The following is a 12044-nucleotide window of genomic DNA, read 5'->3' as shown; positions in this document are numbered from 1 at the left end:
TAAGGGTACAAAGATTTTAATTTCATTGATTTTGTACCTCATATGTTAACTAGTATTAACTCATATATATTATTTTATATCACATGTAATTCCACAATTAGTTTAGGAATGTGAGTGACTTTCTATTGGTAAGATTGGTACAATATATACACATACATATTACAATAAAGGGCCTAAAGAATAAAGTAATTGTGAATAACTACAACAAATATTAAATATTGTCATCTAATATCCTCCTTCAAGCGTAACGGTGGAGGACCAACGCGAAGTATCTGATGAAAGTTTATGAACTAGGGACCTGGAAGACTATTGGTAAATATGTCAGCCACTTGAAGCTTGGTTAGAAAAAATTTAGTAGCCAACATCCCTGATGCGACGAGTTCATGTAAAAGTGGTAGTCGAGATCAATGTGTTTAGCTCATTTATGTGATACAGGGTTTTGCGTGAGAAATATGGCACTTTGCTTGTCACATAAAATAGTGAAGCTACCTGGGTCGTGTTGTTTTTTTTGGCATTTTGTTCAGCAGGACCGCTGAGCATTCCTCCCCTAAGTCTACATGATGTATTTATTCTAAACGTTTCTTCTTAGACAAGAAATCTATCATATATTTTGAATATTTTGGCATTTGGGTTAGAACATCTATAAAAGGTATATTGTAACAACCCGACTTTTTGAAGACAAAGTACAAGTCAAAGTCAAAGGAAGAAAAGATTGCTAAACAGATCTGTCATTCTTTACTTAATTATTACTTGTACTTTCGAACCTCGATAATTGATACTTTAGTTTACGCTATTTTAGTTGTATTATGTGAAGTAACAATGCAATAAACGTAATTACACGCTATTCTATTTAACGCTGTCACATCTCTATCGCATCGCAACTTGAATCGCAGTTATGGATATTGTTTTACGTGTGTGTGACATTATGTGTTTACTTGTGCATGTTTATTTATGATTGAGGTGTTAATCGCAAACGCAGTTGCAACTCTATCGCAACGCAATCTCATCGCGAACTCGAAATTTAAGGTTTACTTTTGTGTTTAGTAGGAGTTATGTTATTTGTGTAACTATTGTTTAATACCATTGCATCTCTTACTCGCAACGAATCGCAACGCTCAACGCACGAAACAAAAAGTCGGAAACCAACTCACTCGAGCCATCCGATCGAAGGACCATTCGATCGAATGGTCATCCGTCCGGATGACCATCTGATCGGATGGCCATCAGATCGAAGGGCCCTCTGACCCAACTACTCCACACCGCATCTTCTCCTCTTCCCTTATAAATACTCAATAGTCACATCACTGTTCACGTGATGTGACAGCTCTTCTCCGACCCATGTACTCTCAGGCCACTTTTCTCTCGATTCCTCGCGATTCTTGTAAGTTTTCATCTCAAATCTTGTCCTTCTTTGATCTTTACACACTTTCTCATCAATTTCACCAACAAATCTCACATTTTCACCATTAAATCCTCTGATTCGGGTTGTTCTAAGGTGATGTCATCATGGAGTTCTTATGAACATTGAAGTGTGACATCATCTCATCAAGAACAACCCAGATCTAAAGGATTTCGACAATGTTTAAACATTGATTTCACCTAAATCTAAACATTTTCCAACTGATTTCCCATTTTCCTTTTAAACATTCTTCACTTTTCACTTAAAGCCGATGGAATCTGAGTTCGTTCGGGCCTTCTACTCGTTCTCTAGTGAAGTGCCGGACTGAGAATGGATTCTTATCGGAGAAGACGACCGATTCACGGGTCGAACATGAATATCCGTCAAGGACAGCTGGTTCGGATCGAACGGGGTGATTCCCGTCCGAACGGATGAGTTGGACTTGTTGAGGCTTCTGTTGTTTAACACGTTGTCATGCCGTCTCGGTCAAACCGCAAACTTTCTAAGCTGATTTTACAAATTTCAAACGAACAAGTTGCCCAATCGGATAGCCGTCCGATCAGATCACCATCCGATCGAACGACTATTCGTCCAGGTAACTTGTGGTTTCAACACTTAAACTATTTCACAAAACTTCAAAGAATATCAGTTTCAAACGAAGGGCCATCCGTCCGGATGACCATTCGACCAGATGACCTGACATGTAGAGACACTTCTACATTCTTAAAATGCTACAACGAAAACTTCAAAGTTCAAATCATACACAAACACATCCTTCCCAAACGGACAACCCTCCGACCGGATGGTCATCCGGAATGTCATCCGATCGGATCACAATCCACCCCACAACTCTCCAACACGCTGTTTAATGCACTGTTCATCGCTTATACTATCGTTCTCTGATCAGGCTTACTCTAAGCGCTCCCTTCAATCCAAGCTGGTGTTTATTTGTTAAACACGAACTGTGAGTATACTCGATCCCTTTTTGCTTAATGCACATTTGGGTGTTACATACGTTACTTATATCAAATCACATCGACACACAATGCAAACACTTTTTATACACTAACCGTTATCGCATGTTATACGTGTTATTCGATGAATGTTTGTATGTTATGTTTACACAGTGATTGATGCTTGACACCTTAGCAACAATAGTACTATAGTTTGGACTCAGCACCTGTCGTGGACAGGGGTTGTTAAGGGTATTTCTTCACATGTCACAATGGTGATATGTGTTGCGCATTTTACAACTCGCAGTCATGTTTGTGCATAATTCATTGTCGATAACCTACTTGCTTCGCATTTCTACGTGTTACATGCTGGTTATGCGTAAATCGCTTTCGCTACTATTATACTATTAAACTTGTATGCTCACCTTTACACTATGTGTATTGACTAGGCGCTCGGGTGTAACGCCCCAAAATATGAATGTTAATATTTGTCGTATGTTCTTGTGTGACACGTCATGAAATAAATAACTAGGCTATTTAACCTAGTTAAGGGTATGGTTAAAAGTGTTAAAAGAGGAAGGTAATGTCAGTTATGTTTTAAAGGCAAACCCGAGGGGCTAAAGTGGGAAGGATGAAAGTTAAGTTATTAAATAACTTAACACACACACACACACACACACATACGTGTGTTCGAGAAGGAGCAAGAGGCTCCCATGGAGCCTCAAACCCTAAATCCATCTTTATGCTCAAATCGGAAGGCAAGATGAAGCTTAAATCCATAACCGAGCATGGATTAATGATCACCAACACGAGGGGATCATAAGGTATGTCTTAAATCTAAGATTGGTGATCATGGGTGAAGTGGGTTATGTTCTAATCCGTGAGTTAATATGAAATTGATCATGTACAAGGGTTAGAATCCTCGTATAGAACATGGGTTAAGTATGGTTTTCGTTAATTTGATGATTAGAGGTGAAACCCGTTAGTTAGGGTGAAGATGATGACTAGAATCACCTCCTATGTTCAAGTCTTGTTGAATGATTGATGTATTATGTGGGTATGATGAATTATTGTTAGATGAATTAGGAGGAATATGATGATGTTATGTTTAATGTTCATTTGGAATGATATATGATGATTAGTAGTAGGATTTGATGGGTTACGTATGAGTTTAGAAGATTTATGTATGAATTAGTTGTACGTTATGCTTAAAAGGTGGTACACACACCAAGCGTATGATAAGATGTATATAGTGTCGTCCGTATAGTCGATTATGATGTTACGGGTATATGATGATAAGTCGATAGTTAAGTATGGTTAATAGTTGACTTTTGAAAGTCAACTAAGTATAAGAAACATGACTTGACTCGTTGTCGTAAATGTTGGTTGATGGGAAGTCGTATGGTACATGGTATAGCAATCCGTGTTAAATGTAATGACATGATGAGTTACATGAGTTTAAACGTATACGGATATGATTATATGAGTTATGTTTGTTAGAAATGATTAATGAAGGTTAAGTGTGAAATATGTGATTGATATGATTGTTATCATGTACGAATGCATATGCTAATCGGAGCGTGATCTTGATGAAAAGAGAGTATAGGAATCATGTCAAGACGGACTCAAGCATGAAAGGATAACGGGTCAAGAAAAGGCGAGGAATCGGATACGAGCACAGACGCATAAGGTAAGTGATTTCCGTAATCACTTCTTAGTTCAAGTAAGTAATAAAGTGTTGTGATTAATTAAACATGATGTTTGAAGTCAAATATGTGTTAAAGTCTTTCGTCGTAAATGATGGGATTAAGTTGACCACAATGCCCTCGATGGGTATTTTGGGGTAAACGATCTTAAAAGTAGTTTAGAAATAAGTTCTTCGATTAGTGTAATGTTTTGGACAAGTATGGATGTGGGGATAATGGTTTGGTTAGTCATAGACCAATTAATGCGTGAATACCCTTAACGGGTCAAAATAAGCATATGAACAATAATGTGTTAAGAGGATGTGAGACATCCAAAAATTTAGTAATTTATGATAGACGTCACTGATATTAATATGTTTATAAGAGGTTATGGTAAAACAAACAAGTTACGATGATGTATGCATGAACGGGTCGAAATTTGGTAAGAGGGTAATAAGCCGAAGAGTTGAAAGTCTGAAATTTTATTAAGTCGGATGTTGGATTTTAATTCCATTAGATGGAGAATTAAATTACGAACGCGTAGGAAAAAGAATCGGGTAAAACGGACCAATAACGAAGAAGTTATGATCGTTTCCGTGAAAACTGGCATAGCTGAAACTGAGCTGCAGACCTGCTGGAAAAGTGCCTCCCCCGCGCCACGCGAGGGAGCAACATGGCGCCGTCACATGGCGCGAAAGAACCCTTTTTTGTTGAAAAATTTGTATTTCAATCAGTTCAGCTTCCTGGACTCGTTTTGACACGTTTTAAACTACGTATGACTGATTCAATTCATGTTTTATGGATTGTAGGTATGTTACATTTGACTAATTTAACTTACGTTTTTATGAGCTTGAGGGTATGCACTTATGTAGATAGGTATGTATGTATGTTTATAAGTATGCGAGAAAGTACGTGGACCTATGATGGTATGTATAGGAGTAGGTATGTATAAGCTTGGTATGATGCAAGTAGGGATGTATGTATGTATACATGTATAATGTCATGAGTGTATGTAATGATGTAGGTATGTGTACTTGTAGATACGTATATAATGATGTAGATGAGTTTATATGTATGCATGTAGGTTGACATGTATGTGTGTGAGTATGTATGCAAGTAGGTATGTATGCATGTGTGTACGTATGTATATATGGAAATAGTATGTATGAAGTTAGGTATGCATGTAGGCTATTCAGTACGCGTAAGTGTTTACGTTGTTTATTCGTGTACCTGGAGCTTTAAGGGAAATGCAGGAATAGCAAAGAAGTCTCACCACGGATGGTATGACAGGATGGGAAAGCTGGGATGTAAAAAGTTGTCGAAACGAGAAGTAAACATGAACAAACCTTGTGTGTTTATTTTGCGTACTAATATTGTAAATTTTATGTGGTGAGCGCAGGTAGTTTCAGTCATGAGGATATCCAAGGATTTGGAGATCGAGGATCGAGTCACAAGAGAGATTGTACGGGAATGTTTAATTATGTAATTTAGTGAGGATAAGTTATGTTCTAATATTATAAAAATGAATTTTTAGAATGTCAAGACGTATATCATGAAAGAAATTTTTATGGCACGAATTTCCGCTGCGTCTTTTGTCATTTACGAACTAGGGTCTTACAAGTTGGTATCAGAGCCCTGGTTTGAGAGAATCAAGTAACAGGAGGTAAATGCTTGAACTCAAACCGGTGTGCTCTCGTGACCAAGAACCCGTGCAATCCAAGACTCGATCGAGGCCTAAAGGCAAAAGGGAATGTAAGTATGTATTAGATTATGTATTTGAAGGAAACTAATAGTATGTTTTGTGAAGGGTAAGCGCAATTGTTGGGAGAGATGATCCGTGAATGCGGTCTAGGACCGGCATCGAGGCAAGTAATGAAACGAATTGACCCCAGGTACGTAAACCTAATGTATGGGCGTATGAAATGGTATGGTTAAGCAAGTGAAAGAAAAATTTAGAACAAATTATGATAACGACATGGTAAATAAGTTTTGAAAATGTTACACGAGCCGAAACTAAATTCTTCGGACATAAGGTGGCGATTACGCGAAGACACGAAACTAGTACGTGGAATGTGTACCTGGCCAGTACACAAGAAACGTAAGATGTTCGTGAGACCGTGATAATTATTACAGGTATGTCCGATAGAGTTTGGTAGCAGCTAGGCGTGTGGGTGAAATGGGTAGTAAGACTCTCGGGGGATTGAGAGTACCTTGTAGGAATGAAAGATGTGAATGCAATGCTTGAATCCGCGAGACGGATTCAAGGAATGAAATATGCGAATGCGATGCTTGAATCCGCGAGACGGATTCAAGGAATGAAAGATACGAATGCGATGCTTGAATCCGCGAGACGGATTCAAGGAATGAAAGATACGAATGATGCAAATCCCTTGTGGATTTGGTTATGCTAAAGAAGGTTATGATAAGCTATGCAAGTCGACCGGTTCAAGTTGAACAAGTCGAGTAAGGATAAGGTACCATCCGTTTAGAACGGGTGGTCGTGAATGCAATAAGAAATGTATGAAGCTCAACCCGTTATACGGATAGAACGAAATTTATGTTGAAAGCAATTAACCCGATGTTACCGGGTCGTAAGTGGTATGCTTGAATCTCATTATGAGAATATACGCCATTACCCATTTAATTGGGTACTCGAATGCGTAAAAAGAAATGAAAGTATATAAGCGAATGGAACTAGAATGTTGGTATTGTAAGCAAAATAAGTATTAAGACTAACCTTTAAAAACGGGAAGGGTAAGTGTTTAAGTGTTTGCAAGAAAACACTGGAACAGCGAAGCTATGAGATCATAAGCATGTTTGAATTAAAAAAAAGATACAAACGTGTACTTCGATACGCATGTATATAATAAGAAATAAGTGGCAGTTTGATCTTGAAAAATCAAACTGCAGAAGTTGAGAAATAATTTAAGTTCAAACCAAGGGAGTGCTAGAGAAGAAAGGAAATGTGTAGTGTAGTACACCAAATGAGTTAAAGAATTACGAAATAATGATTATGTGTTTACCCGTCAAGAACGGGTCAAACAAGGAGAATGATATATTAAGAAATGGTCATGTATTGACCCGTTATGAATAGGTTTAACACACTAGTGCCTTAAAAAGAATCTTGAAAGTAGTAATATGTAAACAAGGAGAAGTAATAAACATCATGTTTAAATGAAATATGCTAACCGCCAATTTTGTTAACAAAAATGTTAGAATTATTGATGTGATGGAACCAATCGTATTGGTGAAAGAATGTGCACGAGCGGAAGCTCATTATAAGGATGAATGAAACCTGGTCTGTTACGGCTAGTAATCGAGGAGAAGATGTTCGATCTGGGCTACGGATCGTCGGATTGTGAAATGAAAAGAGGTTAGTAAGATGTTTAACTTATGTTGTATAGATATAAACTAGTATGACACACATGTATATATGTAAATTAAGTAATGCATGAAGTGAAAGCAATAGTAATGAGGAATGAACGAAATGATTTAAAGGTAACGTAAAGGTATGCAAGTAACAAGTAATTGTAGAAAACGTAGAATAAGGTTAACTTTAGACTTAAGCACGTAGGTGTGACTATGAAATAGTAGTCTTGTGGTGGTAACAAAACAAAAGTTAAATGTTATACAGAGTATGTAGAGAATGTAATTTTTAAGAGATGAGATGAAAATATTAGATCCATTAAGAACGGGTCATATTAAAGGTTAGAAGAGTATGTGTATTGACCGTTATTGACAAGTCAAGGAAATGAAAATGAAAATGAAAATGATATATGAAAGTATGATTAGGAAAGTATGGACTTGTTTGGAAGAAGTCATTTATATGAATAAATTATGAATCGAGGATGGATAGTTACCTACTATGATAATGTACCAGTTAATGTTAAACATACATGTGTATGTGTAAATTACGAAATAAGATCGAATAGTGACGAAAATAACATGAATGGTTTCAAGTAAACCATACATGTGCACATGATATACGAGTAATAGAATGATGAATGAATCACTATCTATGAGGTGCGTTGGAGATTAGCGTTATCATAGAAAGCGACACTAATAAGAACTCCGGAACAGGTTCTTGGAGCTAGAAGATTTTCATTAGGATGGGCTAGTGGTTGTATGGATGGACTGGAAGAAAAGATAATGTGTGTTCGATGAAAGTAAGAAAGGTTTCGGGGACGAAACCTCGTTTAAGGGTGGTAGACTTGTAACGCCCCAAAATATGAATGTTAATATTTGTCGTATGTTCTTGTGTGACACGTCATGAAATAAATAACAAGGCTATTTAACCTAGTTAAGGGTATGGTTAAAAGTGTTAAAAGAGGAAGGTAATGTCAGTTATGTTTTAAAGGCAAACCCGAGGGGCTAAAGTGGGAAGGATGAAAGTTAAGTTATTAAATAACTTAACACACACACACACACACACACACATACGTGTGTTCGAGAAGGAGCAGGAGGCTCCCATGGAGCCTCAAACCCTAAATCCATCTTTATGCTTAAATCGGAAGGCAAGATGAAGCTTAAATCCATAACCGAGCATGGATTAATGATCATCAACACGAGGGGATCATAAGGTATGTCTTAAATCTAAGATTGGTGATCATGGGTGAAGTGGGTTATGTTCTAATCCGTGAGTTAATATGAAATTGATCATGTACAAGGGTTAGAATCCTCGTATAGAACATGGGTTAAGTATGGTTTTCGTTAATTTGATGATTAGAGGTGAAACCCGTTAGTTAGGGTGAAGATGATGACTAGAATCACCTCCTATGTTCAAGTCTTGTTGAATGATTGATGTATTATGTGGGTATGATGAATTATTGTTAGATGAATTAGGAGGAATATGATGATGTTATGTTTAATGTTCATTTGGAATGATATATGATGATTAGTAGTAGGATTTGATGGGTTACGTATGAGTTTAGAAGATTTATGTATGAATTAGTTGTACGTTATGCTTAAAAGGTGGTACACACACCAAGCGTATGATAAGATGTATATAGTGTCGTCCGTATAGTCGATTATGATGTTACGGGTATATGATGATAAGTCGATAGTTAAGTATTGTTAATAGTTGACTTTTGAAAGTCAACTAAGTATAAGAAACATGATTTGACTCGTTGTCGTAAATGTTGGTTGATGGGAAGTCGTATGGTACATGTTATAGCAATCCGTGTTAAATGTAATGACATGATGAGTTACATGAGTTTAAAGGTATACGGATATGATTATATGAGTTATGTTTGTTAGAAATGATTAATGAAGGTTAAGTGTGAAATATGTGATTGATATGATTGTTATCATGTACGAATGCATATGCTAATAGGAGCGTGATCTTGATGAAAAGAGAGTATAGGAATCATGTCAAGACGGACTCAAGCATGAAAGGATAACGGGTCAAGAAAAGGCGAGGAATCGGATACGAGCACGGACGCATAAGGTAAGTGATTTCCGTAATCACTTCTTAGTTCAAGTAAGTAATAAAGTGTTGTGATTAATTAAACAAGATGTTTGAGGTCAAATATGTGTTAAAGTCTTTCGTCGTAAATGATGGGATTAATTTGACCAAAATGCCCTCGATGGGTATTTTGGGGTAAACGATCTTAAAAGTAGCTTAGAAATAAGTTATTCGATTAGTGTAATGTTTTGGACAAGTATGGATGTGGGTTGATGGTTTGGTTAGTCATAGACCAATTAATGCGCGAATACCCTTAACGGGTCAAAATAAGCATATGAACAATAATGTGTTAAGAGGATGTGAGACATCCAAAAATTTAGTAATTTATGATAGATGTCACTGATATTAATATGTTTATAAGAGGTTATGGTAAAACAAACAAGTTACGATGATGTATGCATGAACGGGTCGAAATTTGGTAAGAGGGTAATAAGCCGAAGAGTTGAAAGTTTGAAATTTTATTAAGTCGGATGTTGGATTTTAATTCCATTAGATGGAGAATTAAATTACGAACGCGTAGGAAAAATAATCGGGTAAAACGGACCAATAACGAAGAAGTTATGACCGTTTCCGTGAAAATTGGCATAGCTGAAACTAAGCTGCAGACCTGCTGGAAAAGTGCCTCCCCCGCGCCACGCGAGGGAGCAACATGGCGCCGTCACGTGGCGCGAAAGAACCCCTTTTTGTTGAAAAATTTGTATTTCAATCAGTTCAGCTTCCTGGACTCGTTTTGACACGTTTTAAACTACGTATGACTGATTCAATTCATGTTTTATGGATTGTAGGTATGTTACGTTTGACTAATTTAACTTACGTTTTTATGAGCTTGAGGGTATGCACTTATGTAGATAGGTATGTATGTATGTTTATAAGTATGCGAGCAAGTACGTGGACCTGTGATGGTATGTATAGGAGTAGGTATGTATAAGCTTGGTATGATGCAAGTAGGGATGTATGTATGTATACATGTATAATGTCATGAGTGTATGTAATGATGTAGGTATGTGTACTTGTAGATACGTATATAATGATGTAGATGTGTTTATATGTATGCATGTAGGTTGACATGTATGTGTGTGAGTATGTATGCAAGTAGGTATGTATGCATGTGTGTACGTATGTATATATGGAAATAGTATGTATGAAGTTAGGTATGCATGTAGGCTATTCAGTACGCTTAAGTGTTTACGTTGTTTATTCGTGTACCTGGAGCTTTAAGGGAAATGCAGGAATAGCAAAGAAGTCTCACCACGGATGGTATGACAGGATGGGAAAGCTGGGATGTAAAAAGTTGTCGAAACGAGAAGTAAACATGAACAAACCTTGTGTGTTTATTTTGCGTACTAATATTGTAAATTTTATGTGGTGAGCGCAGGTAGTATCAGTCATGAGGATATCCAAGGATTTGGAGATCGAGGATCGAGTCACAAGACAGATTGTACGGGAATATTTAATTATGTAATTTAGTGAGGATAAGTTATGTTCTAATATTATAAAAATGAATTTTTAGAATGTCAAGACGTATATCATGAAAGAAATTTTTATGGCACGAATTTCTGCTGCGTCTTTTGTCATTTACGAACTAGGGTCTTACATCGGGATATGGAACTCGTTGTCTTCTAACCTGTTCCTCTGGCTGAATGTGGCTATCGGGAGGTTTGTCATACTCTGGGGTTGGAAGGGTATGTTGGTTCTTTCCGATGGTAGGTGAAAGATCTGGTATAGTTTCATGGTTTTGAGTGGTGGATGAAGTGGGTGGTTTTTTTACTGGCGGTGGTATTTGTGGTGGGTGCTATGGGTAGGTTTTTAGTTATTGTTGCTTGAGTGATAGCTTCAGAAGGGTACACCTCTTTAGGTCCAACCCTTCAGCTTCGGAACGTGATTGTGTGCACCTAAGCCTTAGGGTTGGTCTTTGTGTTGCTTGGAAGTGCGCTTTGAGGTCTCTTATGAACCAACTCCGCCAATTGACTCAGTTGTTGTTTGATATTCTAGAGAGTTTCTTGTTGGTTACGTATTTTTGCTTCATTCTGAGCAAATCGTTCACCAGTTTTCTTGTAATTTTCTGAGAACAGGCGGGTAATCGTCTCTTCTAATTTGGATATGTCATTTGAGGAACTGTTATTTTGATGGTAAGAACGGGGAGCAGATTGGTGCTCGTTTCTTTGAAAAGTGTTCCTTTGGTTGAAAGATTGTTCTTGGTTGTTGTTGTTGTTGTTGTTGTTGTTGTTGTTGTTGTTGTTGTTGTTGTTGTTGTTGTTGTTCTTGTTGTTCTTGTTGCTACTACTACTACTACTACTACTATTATTATTATTATTATTATTATTATTATTATTATTATTATTATTATTATTATTATTATTATTATTATTATTATTTATGTTATTATTATTTATGTTATTATTATTATTAGTATTATTATTTATGTTATTATTATTAGAGTCCTTCCGGCCAAGGTTAGGGTGATTTCTCCATTCCGGGTTGTAGGTATTGCTGAAAGGTCTTTGTGGTCGGGGTCTATTATTTACAAAGTTGACATCTTCCTG

This window comes from Helianthus annuus, chromosome 2 (assembly GCF_002127325.2).
Source record: "Helianthus annuus cultivar XRQ/B chromosome 2, HanXRQr2.0-SUNRISE, whole genome shotgun sequence".
Classification (NCBI taxonomy): Eukaryota; Viridiplantae; Streptophyta; class Magnoliopsida; order Asterales; family Asteraceae; genus Helianthus; species Helianthus annuus.
This window is presented reverse-complemented; position numbering follows the sequence as displayed.